General features: G+C 41.0%; 1 long non-coding RNA gene across 3 annotated transcripts; it reads left to right on the top strand.

The window, feature by feature from the left end:
• Nucleotides 1-3,105: 3,105 nt before the first annotated feature.
• Nucleotides 3,106-7,294, top strand: LOC131239829 (uncharacterized). Of its 3 annotated transcripts, none has more exons than XR_009168438.1 (5): nucleotides 3,106-3,678; nucleotides 3,803-3,897; nucleotides 4,504-4,980; nucleotides 6,903-7,036; nucleotides 7,176-7,294. It is a non-coding gene; the product is annotated as an uncharacterized LOC131239829 (long non-coding RNA). The 3 variants fall into 3 exon arrangements; XR_009168465.1 differs by having other exon boundaries at nucleotides 7,159-7,254; XR_009168469.1 differs by lacking the exons at nucleotides 6,903-7,036; nucleotides 7,176-7,294 and adding an exon at nucleotides 5,485-5,591.
• The last annotated feature ends 13,811 nt before the right edge of the window (nucleotides 7,295-21,105 follow it).

Raw genomic sequence — 21,105 nt, 5'->3', positions numbered from 1 at the left:
TGAACGTGGGCCCACATCTCCTGGCCAGGGTACTGCATCGGCGTGCAAGACGCAGCATCGGAACCGCGGCGACGGCGTGGTTGCACTGGTACAAGTCTCGGGTCAAGCCGACTCAAATATACCAGACACATCTCAGGGTCGCGCGCAAAAATCGATAATTATTCGCGAGTCACTGGAATTTGACCAGGATGACCGCGGAAGCCTATGGAACAGTACGGGCTAGGATACGGGTCTTACATTCCTATACCTCAACCCTAACTAAACCTAACCCAACCTCATGTGGAAAATTCTCAACCCAAGAGGCTTGGTCGGGTTGGTCAGGTGGATACATGCTAATATTTTCCTTATCAAATTAGTCTATTATACTTCAATACACATTTAAATTTTTTATATCTATAATTTTATTAATTATATATATAGTTATTTATTGTAAAGAACTATTTTTTTTCTAAACAAACAAGGACAACTACTCCATTAAAAGTCATGTTGTGTAGCATGCAATCTATTTTGGAGAGAGAAATCTGGCATATCTTGTTAGCTTGAGTCATCGAAAATGACGTGGACCAATGATAATACGCGACGGCATTGGAATTTCCTGACCTTCAATATGGATGATCCATACTCAATTATAATTTATAAGCGTTTGAGTTGGGTCAAGCAACCCGAGACCTCAACCCAAGCCTGACCTTAGTTTTATAGGGTTGGTGTTTGTAAAGCCTGAGCCCGAGACCGGGCCCTATACATCCTTCCCGAGCCCAACCTAATGTGGGGTCGGGTTGAACCCAACCAACTTACAGCCCTATTATCACCTAATCGGCCTAGAGTCAGGGCCGAGCTTGAAATCTAGGCCCATCACACCCACGTGATCAAAAGACTGTCGACAAAAGCACTTTTGGTTTGGGAAGTAGATTGGCTGGTGTTGGCACACCACCAACCCGAGTGATGTGGGTACGTGTCATTCTAAGACGAGCGCTGACGCTCTTCGAGCTCTAAGTTGTATGGAAATGGATTGGCTACTCCCCCTGCCACCATCCAATGGCTGGGGGTCGGTGCTCTGTGGGCCCCACCATGATGTACGTGTTTCATCATGCCGTTCATTTATTTTTCTAGATCATTTTATATTATGCGACCAAAAATGAGGTATATCCCAATCTCAAGTGGACCACATTATAGGAAACAGTGTTGAATGAACGTCGACCATTAAAAACTTTTTGGGGGCCATAAAGTTTTGGATCAAGTTGATCTTTGTTTTTTCCCTTCATCTGGGTCTGTATGACCTAATCAACAGATTGGATGTCAAATAAACTGTACAGTGGGCCTTAGGAGGATTTTAATGGTGGATATCCAATAACTATTGTTTTCATGTGGTGTGGTCCACCTGAGATTTATATCCCTCTTAATTTTAGGATCAAGCCTAAAATGATCTTTAAAAATAGATGAACGGAATGGTTGAAACTCACACTCAAACCCCCCCCCCCCCACACACACACACACACATATTGGTCTTTACACAAACTCACACACACCCCACACATGCCACAATGGGCACTTTAACACATGACCTAGTGTTGAAACATGTGGAGTTTACCATGGAGCCATGAGTGGAGACCCTTATATTTAAGGTAAAATTTATAAAATAGTATCTCATTAATATAGTATTTACATCCTGGTATTTTTATAAATTACATAAAATACCTTATTAATTAAGTTATTATCAAAGGCATACCTTCCGCTACTTTTTCTTCAACTTCCGACATATTTTTTCTTAAAATGATAAAAATGCCGATATATTATGAGGTTCGGTATGAAAATTAAAAAGATTAATAGATGTAATTATGATTAATGAGGTGTAATTTTATAAAAATGATAAAATATCCTAGAATTTTTTTCGAAGCATATTGCATACACTACACCAAAATCATTAAACTGGTACGGTTCAGATTTTGGTTCAGAAACGGCTTTAAGCCGCTCCTGATTTGAAACGGTAAGGAACCGTACCAGATTCATTGTGTTATACATTGTTCTTTCCACTATTTTGTTGTTGTGTCCCAATTGAGTGTTGGATCTTCTTATTTCTTCTTATTTTATTTTATTATTTTATTTTGAAACAAATGGACGAAATGGATTCGATTAAAAACCTCTGAGTGGACCCCACAAGGCCCAAGAGGCACATTACTCTATATCTGTTGCAGACTACCAATGGGTTTTAACCCTTTTCATACGCCAAAATCCCTAAATTCCTCAATTGCATCTCTGTCTCCGTCTCCGTCTCTGTCTCTCAATCTCCCTCTCCCTCTCTTTCGATCTTCTGATCTCAACCCTCTCTCTCGATCTCCCTCTCACTCTCCCTTCTCCTCCCTCGATCTCCCTCCCCCAATCTCCCTCTCCCGATCTCAACCCTCTCTACATCTCCCTCTCCCGATCTCAACCCTCTTTCTCTCCCTCCCTCTCACTCTCCCTCCCTCTCTCAATCTCCCTCTCGTTCTGTTTAACAAGTCTGGTAGTATGACTTTCCCAACTTTGAGAAATATTCCACAAGATCAGTGAGTGCTAGTGTAGACGATGCACCCTTCGTCATCATGTCACCAGAGAGCTTCAAAAGTGCGTCGTGAAATGGCTATGGCATAGATCCCAAAGCTTCATCCACACCAGCACTAACGCGAGGAGGCAATTGAATCCCAACACTTGGAGACCTTGTGGGAGTTGAACTCTCTGCAAGTGATTTGGTGCCAGGTGTCCTAATTTTATTAGTGCTCAACAACACATTTATCCTCAAGGGATTCAAGCGCTGAGTTGCAACAGCATCACACAGATCATCATCATCCACAAGTGTTACAGCATCACCATCTTCATCAACATATGTAAGGGTGAAATCAGCATCTGGGTTGAGTTTGAAAAGGTCAAGGATCTTTGCTCTCAGTTCATCCACATTGAGTTTTAAATGGCAAAATTAGAGGGAAAAAAGGTTTCCCCAAGAAAATTGCAACCGAAACAATGAAAAGTGCAAAGGTAAAGCACTTTCCTTTCATAGTTTCAGTACGAAAACAAACAGGTGCAAGGGATTTCCTTCCGCTAGTGCTGATGTCAGTTTATTATACACTTAAGTTTATGTTACACTGATGCAAATACTCAGATTTGGACTTCTTTTCTCATTACAAGAGGTTTGTACTGAAAGCATTGTTGATATTGAAAATAGTCAGTTGTAGTCAGGGTTCAAATTATCATTTGAACACCATACAATTTTTCTTGCAACACATTACCAATACCAGCACAATTCGATTCTATCCACTATAAATCTCATGTTCTTGATAGCCTACACTTGAAGTTTGAGCAGTAACAGTAATAGTAGCAGTAACAACTCCACCAGAGATTTTTGAGTAAAGCCCTTCTCTACATGTGCTAGTGCTAGTGCTAAAAGCCCTTCTCTACATGTTCTATTGCTAGTGCTAAAGCCCTACTAGTTTGATTGAAATTCTGAATTTTATCTTTTTGTAATTTCATGTCAGAGCCCTTGTTGTCCTAACATTCTAACTTGAACTGTTTTATCTTTTTGTTTATCATCGGTAGTGGTATATGATTACTTAAGGGCATTATTTTTACTCTTTACCGCGATGTAGATACGTCAATGGAAACATTGGGAAGATTCTATTAAGAAAGATAAATATGATCAAGACAAGGGTAATGCTTTTGGATTCTGAAAACTCTTTTGAAGCTGAATTGCTGGACAGTTAAGGAGCTGGAGAGAGCCATCTTTATTTCTTTTTTGTCTGATTTTTCTTACCAGGTGGCAATATTTGTGCAGTTGTGAATAAGAAGGTGACTCATGTGCATCAGCATGCTTTTATCAGGGAACATTTTCTTGGAATTGGGTTTTGTTTAACCATTCTGAGTTGGCTGGTAAGTTATTTAATCATGGGGTGTAAATTGCCATCCATCCCTATTCTTAAATGGTTCTTCAACATGAATTAAAGAACTTTGCACTGGTGGGTTACTTTGTTCTCCTTTGTAGGATATAGATCTTTTCTGCCATTGTAAAATCAGGAATACGCTAATCTAATGAAAGAAATTGAGAACAGAGGAACTTTGGGGGTTTACTTTTATTCTCTGTTTCTTTAATAAGTAAATGTGGGAATGACCAAGAGTCAAAAGGAATATTTATAGAACAAAATGTAGAAGAAAGATTATCCTCACTAACTCAAACCTATAGGACGTCATGCATCCTCACTAACTCTAAGAACTGTGTAAACATTTTCTTCTTTTCTTCTTTTGAATCAACATTTATGGAATATCCTTGTTATTTTCATGAAAGACTACACTGAAATGTCTATGGAATTTTTGGATATTTTAGAGATAAAGAAAACCCCTTGCTATTTCTTATATAACATACGTTTGGATTCTCAATTGAAATGTAAGTACAAATATATTTCAGTTTTTCCATCAAATATTTTTTTTTTCCCCCGGCTCTAACAGATATGATCAATACTTCTACACTTTGATTCATAGGGTCATAATGTTGTGTTGATCTCCAACCATCAGACAAAAGCTGAACCAATGATAATTACCTTGTTACTTGAGACATCACACCCTCATGTTGTTGAGAAGATGGTACGCTACTTTGTTGTTTGTTTTATTTTAGGCCACCGAATGAAAAGACAATCTTGATTGTTCTTATTGACTAAATATTGTGCTTTGTACCACAGACCTATGTTGCTGGAGATAGGGTTGTGATGGATCCTGTTTGCAAGCCCTTCAGCATGGGAAGGTGCTCATGAAGCTTAGTGATTTGCAGTGGAGAAATACATATCTTGTGATTTGACTATATTTATTGAACTCTCACAATGTTTATTACTGCATACTGTTTTGTGCCAAAAATCTTGTCTGTGTATACTCAAAGAAGCAGATGCATGACATTCCTGAGCTTGCTAAGATGAAAAAGAAAGCCAATACCCTGAGTCTTAAGGAAATGGCTCTACTTTTATGGTATATCTTCTTTGTTTAATTCCTTTTCTTTCTTGATGATACATTTGGAAATACCCTTCAAAAAGATAAGACCTTTAGAAATGTGAAAGATGCAGGAGAGAGATTTGACACACCAATGCTAGTGACATAACAAGAATCTATGCATTTAATTAATTAATTAATCAATTTATTAAGGCCTATATGAGTTTTTAAAAGGTGCACCGATATTTCGAACATTGGCCTTTGAAATGTATCTTTGCTGCCAAGCATATGAGACTGCATGTGGGAGGGCCCTCAGAGTGATCTAGACATTGTTTGGGTCATCCATTTGCAAATGATCAAAGCCGTTGATCCTGTCCCTCAATAGATTTTATCTCGTGATCCATCATTCTGCAACTTGTGGGATTCGTTGGTCAGGCAAACAATCGTGTTGATTGAGTCCACTGTTTGGATTATTTATAGCCATCCATTGTCCAAGAACTTGTGTGGCCAATCTAATAAATTGACTGTCCTAAATTCCACCAGGTCATCTACATGGCAGGGCCCACCTAATGCACGGGCTAGACAAAACATCGAGATGGAGGTCAAATTACTTGGCAAAGAAAAAAGGCGTTAGAGTTCTATCAAAGGTTATATTTTCCTTTGGCACCAAGGCTACAAAGGCTATACACGTGTGCATTCAGTGTTAAATATAATTTTAATATTATCCTATATACCTTTTGTTAAAAAAATTAATTAGTAATCTTCTTTTTAAAAAAAAAAATAATCCAATTCTGCATGCATTTGCTTTCTACCTATTTTTCTATTCATGTTGTAACTTCCACTCGAGAGTGTATCTGATATAGAGTGGATGATCCCAACCAACAATGAATGAGATCAACGCCCCTAAAAGAGGAAGAGTTGAGAAGTGTTGATGTCCAAGTGGGCTCCTTGTGCACCAACTACTATGCTTTAGGGGTGTTATTCTTATTTTCTGTCTGGGTGAGATTACAGGGCTGACATGTGGTGTGTTGTTTATTGGGAGGTTGATGTCATGTACAAGTGTCATGTGAGTGGAGAAGTCATTTAGGGATGTTTAATGACAAAAAAATGAGATAGATTAGAAGAAGTGGATCTGGAAGGGAGTCCAGGCAATAAAACAATAACTCATTTTAGGAAGAGGAGTTACGGGATTTTACGTTCTATTTTGGGGGAAAAGAAGCTCCAAGTGAAGTTTGGAGACCTTTTAGGGCTGTCATTTTTATAGTGTGGGACCCTTCAATAGAGAAAGTAGGGTCGAAATAGGAAAAAATATTCACTGAATGGGAGGGAGGGAGAGAGAGAGAGAGAGGAGAAAAGTCCAATAGTCATGGAGAGGGTAAGAAAAGAAACGATTTAGAAGGATATTATTCGTTTTCTTTTCATTGAAGAGGTGGGGGTGTGGGAGGTTTTTATCCTCTTTTCTTTGTTTATACAAGTTGTAACACTTATCTGGATGGTATTGCATTGATTTGCCTTGAATATCTCTTGATTATTTTCTGTTTGTACTCTTTCACTGGATTCATTTGTGTTACTATAATGTCTTATTTCTCTCAAGTGTTAGTTTCTACTAGGTTGCCAATTGTTTCCAGGTGCTACTGTATTAGGTCACAAACAGATTGTGATGGATAGATGTTAACTGTCACATTGTATGTTGCTTCATTATGTTGGTCATGCAGCAAAATAAACCCAGTGAAGTCTTGTAAATTTCCATCTGAATCAAGTTTGGCTGAAATATGTCCTGAAAAGTGTGTGCATGTAGGCTTTCTTAGATCCTCAAGAGTCAGCTGAAAAGTTGACTTGGTATTTTGAATGAGAAATTCCTCAGAGAGCTACAATGTTGCTTGAAACTTTACTGTAAACTCGATAGTTTGATACTTGAATTAATCACATTACTTCAAGCTTAAATGAAATCTTTTATGCAGGATGATAGTGTTAAATGGAGAGCATTGCAAGTTATTTCAAGTTCACTTAGTATTCACTTATTATTGCAACGGACCCTTTGGCAGGGGAAACTACTCTTATACAACTGATTTTCGGGGCTTACCTTCGATCTAAGGTACATCCATGGTCCTCAAGATCGAGAGCATTTTCATCAGATCTTTGTATTCTTTTTTAGTTTGAGTCATTGTTGTTTCTGCAACAAAATTTTGTACTGAGTACTGAATAGATGCTGGAAAGTTGAATGGTTAATGCAGATAAAGTGCATGAAGTGCCAAGGCAAGTCTGAGAAGCATGAACTGATGATGGATCTAACTATTGAGATACATGGGGATATTGGAACTCTTGAAGAAGCACTTGTACAATTTACGGCTACTGAAATCTTGGATGGAGATAATAAATACCACTATAGCAGGTTGTTTGGTGCTTGTCTGTTTTGACTTAAAGATGAATATTACAGTCAATAGGTGCCAGGAATGACATAATGCCAATCATCATTGTCTAAACCTTATCCCGACTAATTGGGTTGGGCTACATGAATCTTATTCCGCCATTCACTCAATCAAGGACCATATCGTCAGTTAAACTATAGGTCAGCAAGTCTTTTTCTCACACGCTCCACTCACATCCTTCTAGGCCTTCCTATTGCCTTTTTAGAGCCTTGAACCAACTCTCTCCTAACAGGTGCAGGAGAATCTTCACAATGAGACTCTCGAATGTGACTCAGCTAGTAGTAGTCCCAATTGATAGAATAATGGAGAGTAGATTGCGATGATTTGGTCACGTCCCAATAGATAGAATAATGGACTACGGTCTATTAGTGGTGCAATGGGGTATGGTGATTTGCAGTCCTTGAGGTTGTCTATGAGCCCTAGTTCTCAATCTAGCTGTGTTACAGCTACTGCACAATAGCTATCACATGGTGGGGTTGATTTTGTAGCCATGGACACAAAGAAGAGAGGGGGTGGGAAGGTGGGCCAGAAGCAGCCAGTTCATAGGAAGCCCATTGATACATTTGGGCAGATCACAATATAGAGGTGTTATAAGGTCAATAGGAGCCCTCTTTCTCTCCTCTTGTTTATCATTTTTTGTTTTTTGGTTATTTTAGTTCATATATGGTGGTTTGTCATTATAACTATTTTTGGGGCTTTTAGTCTCTTGCAATGGATCATGGCGAACCTGGTGAAGCATCAGGATGTGCAGGTCAAGCTGGTGAAAGAGATCAATCGGGTTGTGGGGGATGGACGAGAAGACATTGAAGAAGAGGATTTGCAGCTAATGTCATATCTGAAGGCAGTGATCATTCTAGAAAAGAGCAAGGAATCGTTGGATTATAGAAGCCTGGAAATGAAATTGAAATGTGTACTAGAAAAGAAGGAAAAGATTATTGTGTGTGAATCATTCTATTGTTGTTTTCTTTTATTTGTATAATTATCTGGTATATAATACAAGTAGATTACATACCCCACTCTCTCTCTCTCTCTCTCTCTCTCTCTCTCTCTCTCTCTCTCTCTCGTACAATGAACAAAGGGGTTTAAAATTGTTCTTAAAATTTTGTCCTAAAATCTGACCGTTGGGAACATTTAATAGGCATTCAAAAACGTTTCTAAAATTGTGCCTGAAATGTGACCGTTGGCACCAGAACGGTTTAAAACCGTTCCTAAAATCTCATTTCTAAAAATTGAAACGGTATCCAAAACGGTTCTGAACCGTTCCTGTTTTTCTGTGACGCCTCAGGAATGGTTTAAAACTGTTCTTGAAGCATTTAGGAACGGTTTTAAACCGTTCCTAAATGACCATTTTGGTGTAGTGATAGGGTGCTATCAGTCAATGCTACGTGGGTCCCATCATGATGTATGCATTTTATCCATGCTATAGGAAACAAGGGTGATTGAATGCCCACCATTAAAAACTAACTATGGCCCACCATGATGTTTATTTTCCATCCAACTTGTTGATTAGGTCATAGAGACCTGGATGAAGAGAAACATGTAAAATTTCATCCAAAATTTGTATAGCCCCTAACAAGTTTTTATTGGTGGCCATTGAATCACTACTGTTTCTTAAGGTGTAGTTCAATCCAAACGGTTGGCCCAAATCACCCCACCATCTATTAATCTAGGGTCCACCATGTTGTCTATGCAACATCCACTCCATCTAGTAGGCATGCTCCTTAATGCTACACCCAAGGGCCAAAAATCAGCCTGATAAACAACTTAGGTGAGCCACAAGGCATTTCATGGAGATTTCATGATTACTAAGTGGTTTGTGTCTGGGGCCATCATGCAGTGTATTTAAGATACACAAATCAGCCTAGTCAACCTTAAGCAGGCCACATCTCGATACGAGGGTTTTCACTTGATGAATGGAGTGGGTTTCATATATACAAAATAGAGGCCCTGTGGAAAACAAGTGTAATGCAGGCAATTCCAATCACCCTAATGAAGTAAAAAAGGACGTCTAATTGACATGAAAGAAACATGCAGTACATAGCAACATGAGGGAGATGTGCTTTATGTTGGATTATTTTAAAAAATAGAACAAAGAAAAAACAAAAGACAAAAAATGTGGCTTCCACCTTTTTTCAAGTGCTAAGGATAGTCTTAGATTATTTAGGGAGACAGAATACGATGGGTATGTAAGGTTGTTTTTTTAATCTATCCAAAAAAAAAATGTTATATTATGTGCTTGTGCATGATAAGGTAGAAAATCAGTTAATTGGGCATATGTGTATGATAGGCTAGAAAATCAGTTAATTGGGCATGTGTGCATGATAGACTAAAGTAGTTGCAAATGTGACCCTGGTAGGCTGAGCAAGCCTCTTTGTTTGAGTTTTCATGGCCTTATTTTTATCAAAAATCCTTTTATTTTTACCTAATCCTTTTTTAATTGGGCTTTTTGTAACCATTAGACTTAGCACGCTTTTTAAAATCACTAACTATAGTGAGATGTGCCTCGTCAAATCCAAGCATATCTTTTTTGGGAAACTGCAGAAGGACACAGAGATGAATCAAGCAAAGTATTCCAATCGCACAATTAAGTCCAATCACAAACACTCCAAATTTAACGTGAAAAAATCCTTTCAGGAAAAAACAACAGCACAAAGCGATAATAATGCACCATGAAAGTAGAAAATTACAAGAGATAGAGATTACCTGATTTGAACAATCATCAAATCACCCTTCAAGCCCTTAAAACCCTATAGAATGAATTAGAAAGCTCAAAGATACACCATATTCCTAATTACACCCACATATATATACTCTATGAGAATCACAATCGAAATAGAAAACAAATCTTGCACTTATCCAACTCTACGTAACTTTGCGTGATTGTTCGATGTTACTTCAATGGCATTAACAGACTATTGATGGCATTGAACATCTTCGATCTCATCGAACCAAATAAAGGAAAAAATGTTCCAGCAATAAAACATGGATTTTTTGAATTTTTTCGATGATTCCTTTGATGGGACTTCGATGCCATCGACGACTCATTGATGGCATCGAGCAGGATAGTACAAAGTATCCAAAAACCAAGATGGGATTTTCAGATTTTTCTCCATTGCATCAAGCAGCTGTCAATAGCATGAACAACTCTCGATGGCATCGAATAGTCTGTCAATGGCATCAACAAACCCTGTTGCTGTAACGTCTCAGAAAAATCCATACACAGACCTGAGTACCACCTCAGGCAGAAATACCTAAGGACCATATCCTACTGTAATTAAGACAGAAATTAATTAAATACTAAACTAATTAATTGATGAATTTAGCTCGAACCACCATTTTAACAAATGGCAAGACATAAAACCATTAATACCACTGACTTGACATCACTTAAAGACCTAGGAGAAATCTCATAAGCGTGTTGCTCTCGGGAGTACATTGAAACCCCGTATCAATCCTAGACCGCAGGTCGAGAGTCCGATGACCGCGAAACTAGATTATGTTCGTCCTACTGGGCTTGACGACCATCGCGAGAATCGAGTTTAGATAGTGTGTAAAAACGCATAACTTGAGCCCTGAATGAAGTGTGTGAGAAATGCGAATATCTTTAGAAAACGTAATGAAACTTAGAAAACATAATGAAACTTAAGTAAATTGGGCTTTTCACTTATGCGCGAAATTGAGGATTTTAAATCGTCAGTTTCTGACCAAACTTCACCTATGGGAAAAGGAAATTTCCCTGCACATATCCGTGTAACTGTGGCCCCGATCGAGCAAGTATGACCGTTGATCTGACATAGGTCCCCCATGGTCGATTGGCTTATCCAATCGCACTAAAATCACATCCTGACATAGATCCACTGTCAGAGAACTTCCCCTATGATGTAAGTGAATAAAGGACCTCCTTATGAGCCCCATTTATTAGAAATAGTCGCCCTTTAGATAGAAACTAAGTATACCAGGGCCCTGGGGCCAATTACATCACTTTTAGGCCTATATATAGCCCTTAAACCACCCCATTTCTATTCCATATGAATTTATCCAAACCCTAGGAAAGAAAAGAGAGAAAAGAAGAGAAAAGAGAAAAGCGAGGAGAGAGATTTTGGGAGATCGTTGCTGGGATTCTCTCCCACTACTCCACGCACTGAATCACCTTTCCATTTCACTAACCGATCTGTTTTGGCTACGATATTGGATAAGAAAACCTAACCCTAATCTTGGTATAGAGATCCAAATTGATTAATCGTCAAACTAGCTAACCGTTTACGTTAATTAGGTGCCCGACGTTTTATTTTCGGGAACGTAGTGTTTGGACAGGGTCCGAATTGAGTATTCCGACGAAAGGTGCGGACTATAAGCATTTATGTTATATTTGTCAATGCTTTCAATGTCAGTTAATGATTTATTTTTGACTTGATTGCTGCCATATAGTCTTACATACGTCGTTTTCGATATTATATACATGTATAAACTATGTTGAACGAAAGATGTATCCCATGTGTTTGTTGAAATGTTTGAGTGAACATGTAGACATGATATATGCTTGCCATGATTACTAATCTAGGATTCATCATTGTTATATGCATGTTAACCTCTCTGTATAAGGATTTGCTAAAATATACGTCATAACTAACTTAGTCTATATATTTGGTGAAATATAGCCTAGGTGTTTGATAAATTGTCTGAATGAGAAATTGTTGATGATTTGTATTTATTAAGAATATTAAGATAGGACTTTCAATTACCTTATCCATATGTATAGTTTTCTTCATGTAATCTCATTTGCTTCTATGCAATTTATGGATAAAATGCTAGTATTTTGTAACATGACTAAGGTGGTTGATGAAATGCTCAAATAAGGATTTCACTTAGATAGTTTGTTAAATGCTGGATTGATTATCACATATATTTAATTACTGCATCTGAGCAAGATTGGGGCTACAACCTAGCCCAGGCAATTGGTAACAATTCCTGTTCGGGTGGCCGAATTAGTCTCGCCACATTAGGTATACTTGATGAATCCGGGTCGCACGATGATTGTCGACAGTGGTTAGGCCAGGAGGGGTGCTTATGTACTTCATGTCGATTAAGTCAGTGTGTGCCCAAACCAATCAAACTTGCCTAACAAACCGATCAGCCTATTGTGTGTTTACCATGTATGGACACTATTATTTGAATCTAAGGTACCCCTTTCCAATGTAAAGGCCTACTCTAACCATGGTACCATAATCCGCTAAGACTCATGAGCTGGGCATGGTGGTATGGGACACCGTGGTCGAGCTGTCAGCTTACGCTGGGGTAACGAGCCTCCCCATAGTGACCAATGAGCAACTCAGACTCATGAGCAGGACATGGTGGTATTGGACACCATGTTCGAGCTGTTGGCCTACGTTGAGGTGGTTAGATACTCCGTAATAACTGCGAGTATTTGAGTATAAACTTTTGAATTTTCCTATCGACTGCTTTTCATTGGGAGTGATGACCTTATAACTTGCCTATCATATGTACTTGACTAGGAGTGATGAGCCTAGATGGATCCTTGGATTTGGGTCAATAATATAAAGGGAGGTACCCTAGCTTCCCAAATCTACTGTATGAATAAACTTAATTAATTACTAGGCTAACATGACCATGCATTGCACTGCATTAGTTAAGAGTGCTTCAAAGGCGTAGAAGTCGCACAGGAGGCAGTGTTGTCATATGCGATATTGGTGTCGGTGTCGCTTGTTGAGGGAGCTTTGATTTGAGGGCATGCATCATTACTTGCACTCCATTCCTGCATTAATAAGAGTAATTAGGAAGTGATTGCTATGTTGCTTTATCATTACTGCTTGATTAACTTGACAACATGTTAACCTTTGTCATATAGTGCCACTGAGTTAATCACTTACTCCCACTCTAGGACGGTATTTTAAAACACCAACCAGATACTGGTTTAGATGCAGATGATGATGAGGCCTATGCGGCAGAGCAGGATTTCATGGATGAGGAGGAAGAGTTCTCCTATTTTCAGCTCTTGGGCAGGTCTATGTAGACCTCGTGTCGATGCGCAGGGATTACAGGGACATCTGGATTAGTTGAACACTTTACATTTGACATTTTGTATATTTTGAAACAATATATGTATATATTTAGCCCAGTTATATACTCATACTCTAGAGGTTGTGAAACACTTACCTGTTCAAATATATATGTTTCAATCTTCCACTTGCTTAAATTAATTATATCCAGAGTATGATATGATGTTTTAGTATAATCTCACTCATATTTAACTCATTAATATGGACGAAATCTGAACATCATTATCCATGTTGCATAAGTGATGTACTGGATCTCGGGAGTAGAGCTTTGCTCAACCTACGAAATTCAGGGCGTTACAAGTTGGTATCAGAGCATGATTTGGATTAAACTAGACTAGGGGTATAGGTAACACGATGCACTCTAACGTAATCTGACTTAGGACGAGGGTGATTAAATTTAGAAACGATTGTAGGATCCCAAAGTTTCATCGATGAGCGAGATTGACCACTGTAATTTAGCCCATACGCGTCTAGATCATGTGAAGTGATCTCAGCCACTTTTAGGCTGTCAATCGACGGGTTTGAACCGTTAGTCGACAAATCTCAAATTTGAAACAGGCCAAAAGACGCGAATACGCGCGTGTTGAATAATGAAAATAGAGCCTGCAGGCCCAAGGGCCTGAATTTTAAAGAATTTGTGGGACCCAGGGGGCCCCACGTGTCAAATCAGCACCCTAGGAGGGGTGGTCAACACCCCAGGGTGGAGCCACCGCCAGACACCCCAGGGGGGCATGGCGGCACCACCCGCCTCCACAGCAGGGCGTGGCAACACCACGGCAGCGGCGGCGTGCCGCTGACCGGCTGTCCATGTGGGGCCACTCCCACATGTGGAACCACCCACTTAACCCTCTTTGCTCCATTTCACCCCCACTTCATCATTTTTAACCCTCAAAAACCCCACTTCTCTCTCAAATCTCCACTTTCATTCACTCAAATCTTTCAAATCTTCTACATTTTACACCCCTCCACTACCATTCCCTCAAAAATCTCTCTTACAACTCTCCATCTTCCTTATTCTCACCTATTTGGGCACAAAAACCCTCTTTTATGTCGCATATTTTCCATATCCTCCAATCCAATTCATTCTCCGAGCTCTTTCACCTCAATGTCTCTCATTGAGCTAGTCACCACCATTTTCTCCATCTCAACGCTCCTTTCCCTTATGGGAAAGAAGAGGGTGGCCTCGGATGAGGCCGGGCCTAGCCGTCCAAGCCGCTCTAAGAAGAAGGCGAGTGCCGAGACTTGTGCAAGTACTGAGCGAAGATCGAAACGGGACCTCGATCCTTGAATCCCGTTGGAAAGGTCTCTACCGGCGGGTGCCGCACTTAGTAAGTTCCGTGACTACAAAGTTGTATGTGGAGCTCATGTTGATGAGAAATTATTTGGGTTGTATCCAGTTATTGACCTTCTGTTGGAGACCGGGTGGGATCCCATATTCGAAGGAAAGGCTCATGCAAGTGAAGACACCACACGAGCCTTCTATGCTCACATACGGAACCCAACTCTAGAGCCCCTCCAGTTTACTATTCCGTTGGAGAGGCAGGAAGCCAGAGTAGACGTGGATGTTATGGCTTGTATTATGGGAATAGAGCATGGTGTGGTACATGCTAGTGAAACCCATCTCGCTAGTGGACGAGAAAGAGATTGCCGTACACGTTTCATTTGCGGCCGATTGGTTCATTGGAGGTGCGAAAATAACCTCGCATCGACACGTATGACGGCAAACTTCTGCCTGTTCCACCACATTTGCACGTATAACATGTATCCTACGTGTAGTAACTGCACAGAATGCACTTGTTTTATAGTGGACTTCTTATATAGATTTGGACAAGGGGAAAAAGTATGCCTGCCTACTCTTGCCTTGTCTCAGATAATCAAGACCGCATGATCTACTCGGCGGGACGCATCCCTCCCATTCGGCCGACTCATCTGCAAGATCGCACGTAACTTCGGCTTTAGACTTCATATGGATAATCTTGCGCCTATCCACTTCATTAGTGAGATAACATTCAACAATATGGGCATAGGCCCCAGCTAATGCCAAGCAAGGCTTGATGAGTACCATGATGAGATAGAAGAAGAGACTGAAGAGGAGGAAGGAAGTGAAGAGGAGGATAACAATGAATAAGAGGAAGGCAGTGAGGAAGAAGAGTAGGAAGAAGAAGAGGAGGCCCAAGACTTAGATGAAGGACCTCCTACAACACATGAAGACCACCATGATCGGGCCGCCTTAGAAGCCTGCATGGCCAAGATTGAAGAAACCCAAGTCCATTTGAAGCAAAAGTTTAAAGAGAACTAGGCCTATCTGAAACAAAAGTTCAAGAGAATGTCTCGCACCCTGAAGACCCTCCAGTACTGTATACAGGATAAGGGTGTGCCTCTACCTTCACCAAAGTCAGAGGACTAGTTATGTGTTGTAGTTGTTTTCTTGTTTTCTTTGTAATAGCCTTAGTAGGCTTAGATGGATGTTAGGACGGTCAGTGTTAAAGTTTTTTGTTCAATTAGCTTACATGCATTCTTTGTCAAAATTCATGTAATGCTACATCATATGTATTGTGACAAATTTTGGTTAAATGAAATGCATGAAGCTCCTTTGTTTAGAGATGCGTAGAATGTGTGGAAAAAGTAGATGATATTATCCTAATCTTACACACGTTTAACCCTATGTTGTTTATAGGGAATGCCTTCTAAAACCACTCGGAATATGGCACGTCTCCCACTTGGCAGATCGATTGACGGGACACCTCCCCGGAGCGATAGCCACACGGACCCCAGTTTAGGCCCGAATGTTGAGACAATGTCAGATTCACAACCGGCCACTGGCCCCACAAATGGGCCAACACCTAGTGCACCACTGATTCTAGGACAACCGTGCGTCTACATCGATGTCACACATGCCTCAGGCGACGTCTCCCCCTGATAGGTTGGAGCAAATGATGCTCCTAATACAGCAACAATAACAAGTTTTAGCTACTATTGCGGGGGCCATTGCCCAAAACATGAATGTGGTCCCACCTATGCCATCCATGCAGCCCACTGGAACTATGAATATAAGTGGCTTATTTGAGCTCTTTCAGCGCTTTTGCTCTCTTACTTTTGTGGGTACTCACAGACCCGAGGAGGCTGAGTACTGGTTGGATCGCATATCCAAGATGTTGAAGCCGTTGCACTGTACTGAGGCAGAGCAAGTTAAGCTTGTTACTTATATGTTAAAAAAGGAGACTAGTCTTTAGTGGGATAGCATCTTACGAACCGTCCCCGCAGGATGTGTGGACGTGGAACACGTTCGAAACTCGTTTCCATGAAAAGTATTTCCCCCTCACTTACCGTAATGAAAAGGAGGGTGAATTTCTTCGCCTCCGATAAGGAGGAATGACCATGGTAGAATACGAGAATCAATTCACATAACTGGCCAGATATGCTCCATTGATCCTAGCAAATGAGCCGATGAGAATGTGGCGGTTCAGAGGGTCTGTGATGAGGGTCGAATATTGCATATTAGACCCTAATCATTACCAGATTTTACGTATATGATAATGCTTAATGGAGTATTTTAATTGTATTTTTGTTACAGGATGAAGTCAGGAGCGTTAATTGAAAATTGATGTTAAAGGCATGGATTTCATGATCCAAAGTCTCCAGAGCACGGGATGGACTCCAGAGAACGAATAATGAAGATTTTACACGCCTGGGATCTGAGGAAAGCAAGCCAAAGGGGCCCGAAAAGGGTCCAGAATGCAAGATCACATGGTTCCCGCTATCCGATCAGTTCGAAACTTAATACATGAGATGAGGGCCGTAAATTAACTGTACATATTAAATTTCAGCCATTGAGGATCTCGGGAAGTGGTCCAATGGATAGATCATCCCATTAATCTTCACTTTGGGGCCCACCTGATATTTGGAACTGCCTCAAACTTGGTTTTGGCGGTTGGAATTATATGAAGGAAAGGATGGACGGTGCAGATTTCCCACAAACATTACATTGGGCCCCACATGCGTGAGTGTGTGCGTAAAGCGCACGTGCGCTGGCACTACACCACACCGCTGGGACGGTCAGCGAGAACGCTGACCCGTCTCTCTCCCTCGCCGCTGCAGCGTCCGCGCAAGCCGACCGCCGTCGTCGGTTCTGGGGCCCACCTAGTGTCCAAATGGACAATCCAAACTGTCCATCCACTTCCTGGGGCAGCCATTAGCATTGCCTAGGTGGCGAAAACTTCAAATGATAGCATAGATCGGTTTTTAACCGTACAAATGCAGGATGGACGGCAAGACAGAAAACCACGTGGGCTGCACCGAATCCACCCCAAAACCAGTCAATTCCTACTGATTTTTCGAGCTGAAACCAATGGACGGCGTGGATTCCTGTGAAAAGTCCAATAATGGACCCAACCATCATCGCAGCGTCGGTTTGGCGTCCGCGAAACGCACGGACGCTGCCAGTTTTACGAAAATTAGTGGGCCCCACTCGTCAACTTTCCAGAAGATCTGATCCGTCCATCGTGTAGATGGGTTTGAGAACTACAAAATCATGCTGATATTTCACTCCCATGCGAACACACGTGTGCGGTATAGAAGCCACAAAAGGGCTACCCGGCAACGTTCAAAACGGATCTTTTTGTATTTTTTTCTCTGGGCCCTGTCAATGGACATTCAAAACCACCCATTCTTGACTGAAATTTCGTTCTGAATCCAATGGACGGGGTGGATTTTCCAGAAAACACCTCTGTGGGGCCCACCGATCACGGCTGCGAAAATTTATACTCCGAGTCCTTCTACGACTCTGCCACCGACCCCAGCCATCCAGCAGCTATAAAAGGGGAGTTTTGGAAGTGGGAAAGGGATTCAGGACCAGAGGGGATTCCAGATCTGAAGCAAGGGAGAGAAGAAAGAGAAGAAAGAGAAGAAAAAGAAGAAAGAAGAGAGAGAGAGATTGTTTGGTTTGACGTTTCTTTTATGAATTTTATTTAATATTTTTTATGGATTTTATGGGTCACTAATCTCTCAGCTAGGGCTGAGATGAAGCCCCTAATTTGATTAGCTCTTGTATTGGTTAATTTACTTTGAATTTCAATTAATTTGTTTCTTTCTTTAAGTGGGCTTTATGGGTTTAAATTCTATACTTCTCCATCTATGAACTTGATTAAAGTATATATATGGATGTTGTTTGGATGCTTATTATAGGTGCTTGTGTCTGATCAAGAACAAGTTTCCTATAAAGGAAGAAACAGGGTGCTTTAATGAATGTACATTCCATGTACCCGACCAAGGACATGGGATATGTCATTCATGGCATTGCTTAAAGGAATTAGACAGTCTGTATGCCCGATTAAGGACACAGATTGTGCTTTCTCTGTATAAGTGGTATCAATCTAGATCAAGGTGAATCAACAGACAAAATAAGGGTTAGGATAATTAGGGGTGGATTCGGAAGTCCTAGTGCTCTCTCTCTGATTGAATTTTCTTCCCTGTTCTTAATTAATTATTTTTCATAAAATTGTGCTTAGTAATTCATCCCATTATTTGTTGGATTAGTTAAGGAGAATCATAGATTTGAATTGTGACGACCAGTCCTCGTGGGAACGATCTCGTAATACGTACCGTATCTGCATCTGATTCGTATACTTGCGAGTTTAAATATCATTTAAATCGTGTTGGTTTAAATAAAACATCATCTCCCCATCCCTAAAAGTCTTTCTAGTTTTTCATTACTTTGGGAGAATTTGTAACTTCAAGCCGAGCAGGATGGTGAGAAAGTGTATCGGACACATATGTCAATGGGCCTGAGGCCTCGGCCTGAACTACAGAACCAACCAGCTCTTGGTAAAAGGCCACTTGTGGACTCGCCTCCTAGGCTAATGGCTCCATCGACCCAGCAGAGGCAAACTAACCGTTGGTGTACTTATTACAATAAAGGGGGACACACTAACCCCTTCTGCTTTACCAAGATGAAGGAAAATGGTTTCACGCCACCTCAAAAGATCAACCACCAGCCACTGCGTATTGTCATAGCTCCACCTCTACGATCTGCACCAATAGCACAACCATTCTACGGACCACTCGTACCTCGAAATAACTACCTCAACAACCTATGGCAGCGCAAGCAAATCATCGACAACAAGCTCATGTACATGCACTTGCAGGTGAAGCATCTGAGTCAACAACTGCAGCACCGTCAGCCTTTGAAGTCACTGCCCACATTCAAGGTACACCTGTGTTTCTGTTGGTGGACACCGGGTCCACTATTTCGATGATAGCATACTCTACAATCAAGTGTTTAGGGCTGAACACTAGCCTTATAGTTGGGGTGAGAGTCATTACGGCAGGAGGAACCTTCACCGACGCTACTAAGCTTTATAAGCAGTGCCCGATAGACTTAGGGAGAAGAGTAGTGTACATTGACCTGATTGTCACTATGTATTTCATTACGACGTCATCCTCGGCATGGATTGGCTCACCAAAATGAAGGCAGAGATTGACTATGAAACCAGACTAGTGACAGCCCGTGGGTCCGAGGGCACGTCCTTCACTTTCCCAGTTTAGGTCAGTTGTCCTTACCACATTCGTTGTTACTCTTCCTTATTGGAGGATCACGATGGTCCGTCACTTGGGGACACACCAGTAGTTCAAAATTTCACAGACGTGTTCAGAACAATCCCTGGACTACCTCCTCAGTGCGAGATCAACTTTACCATCGACCTTGTGCCTGGCGCGACACTTATTTTCATACCAATGTACCGCATACCTCCGTGTGAAATGGAGGAATTGAGGAAATAGATAGATGATCTGTTGGATTCAGGTTTCATACGGCCTAACGTATCTCCTTCGGGAGCTCTTGTGTTGTTTGTGAAGAAAAAAGATGGATTGCTACGGTTATGTATAGATTATCGTAGGTTAAATCACGTCACAGTGAAGAACAAGTATCCTCTGCCCAGGATAGATGACCCATTTGACCAGTTGAAGGGAGCGTAGTATTTCTCTAAAATCGACGTACAGTCTGGGTATCATCAGTTGCGCATCAAGAATGAAGACGTGTAGAAAGAAATATTCAGAACCAGTTTCGGGCACTACGAGTTCCTCGTGATGCCGTTCGGACTTACAAATGCACCGGCCATATTCATGGATCTCATGAACCAGGTATTTCGGCTGTATTTGTATCGATTCGCCACCGTATTTATAGATGACATTTTGATATACTCCAAGAGCCGGAAGGATCACGAAGAACACCTGCGAGCAGTCTTTGATACCCTCAGGCAAAATTAGTTATTTGCTCAGTACCGGAATTATGACTTCTGGAAGGAAGAAGTCAATTTCCTGGGACACATGGTTTCCAAGGAAGGAATTGCCATGGACCTTACGAAGGTGACGTGGTACAGGACTGAGAGCAACCCAGTTCAGTAACAGAAGTAAGGAGTTTCTTTGGACTTGCCGGCTACTATCATCAATTCATTAAAGATTTTTCCAAGATGGCCCGACCATTGTTGCAACTCACTCGGAAGGATCTTAAGTTTGCTTAGAACGGGAGATCAGAAGCAGCCTTTCAGGAATTAAAGGACAAACTGACGTCTGCACCTGTGCTTGTATTGCCAGAGCTTACACTGAAGCCTCTCGTGTTGGTTTGGGATGTGTATTGATGCAGAAGGATAGGGTGATCGCCT

Source organism: Magnolia sinica, chromosome 1 (genome assembly GCF_029962835.1).
Source record: "Magnolia sinica isolate HGM2019 chromosome 1, MsV1, whole genome shotgun sequence".
Classification (NCBI taxonomy): domain Eukaryota; kingdom Viridiplantae; phylum Streptophyta; class Magnoliopsida; order Magnoliales; family Magnoliaceae; genus Magnolia; species Magnolia sinica.
This window is presented reverse-complemented; position numbering and strand designations above follow the sequence as displayed.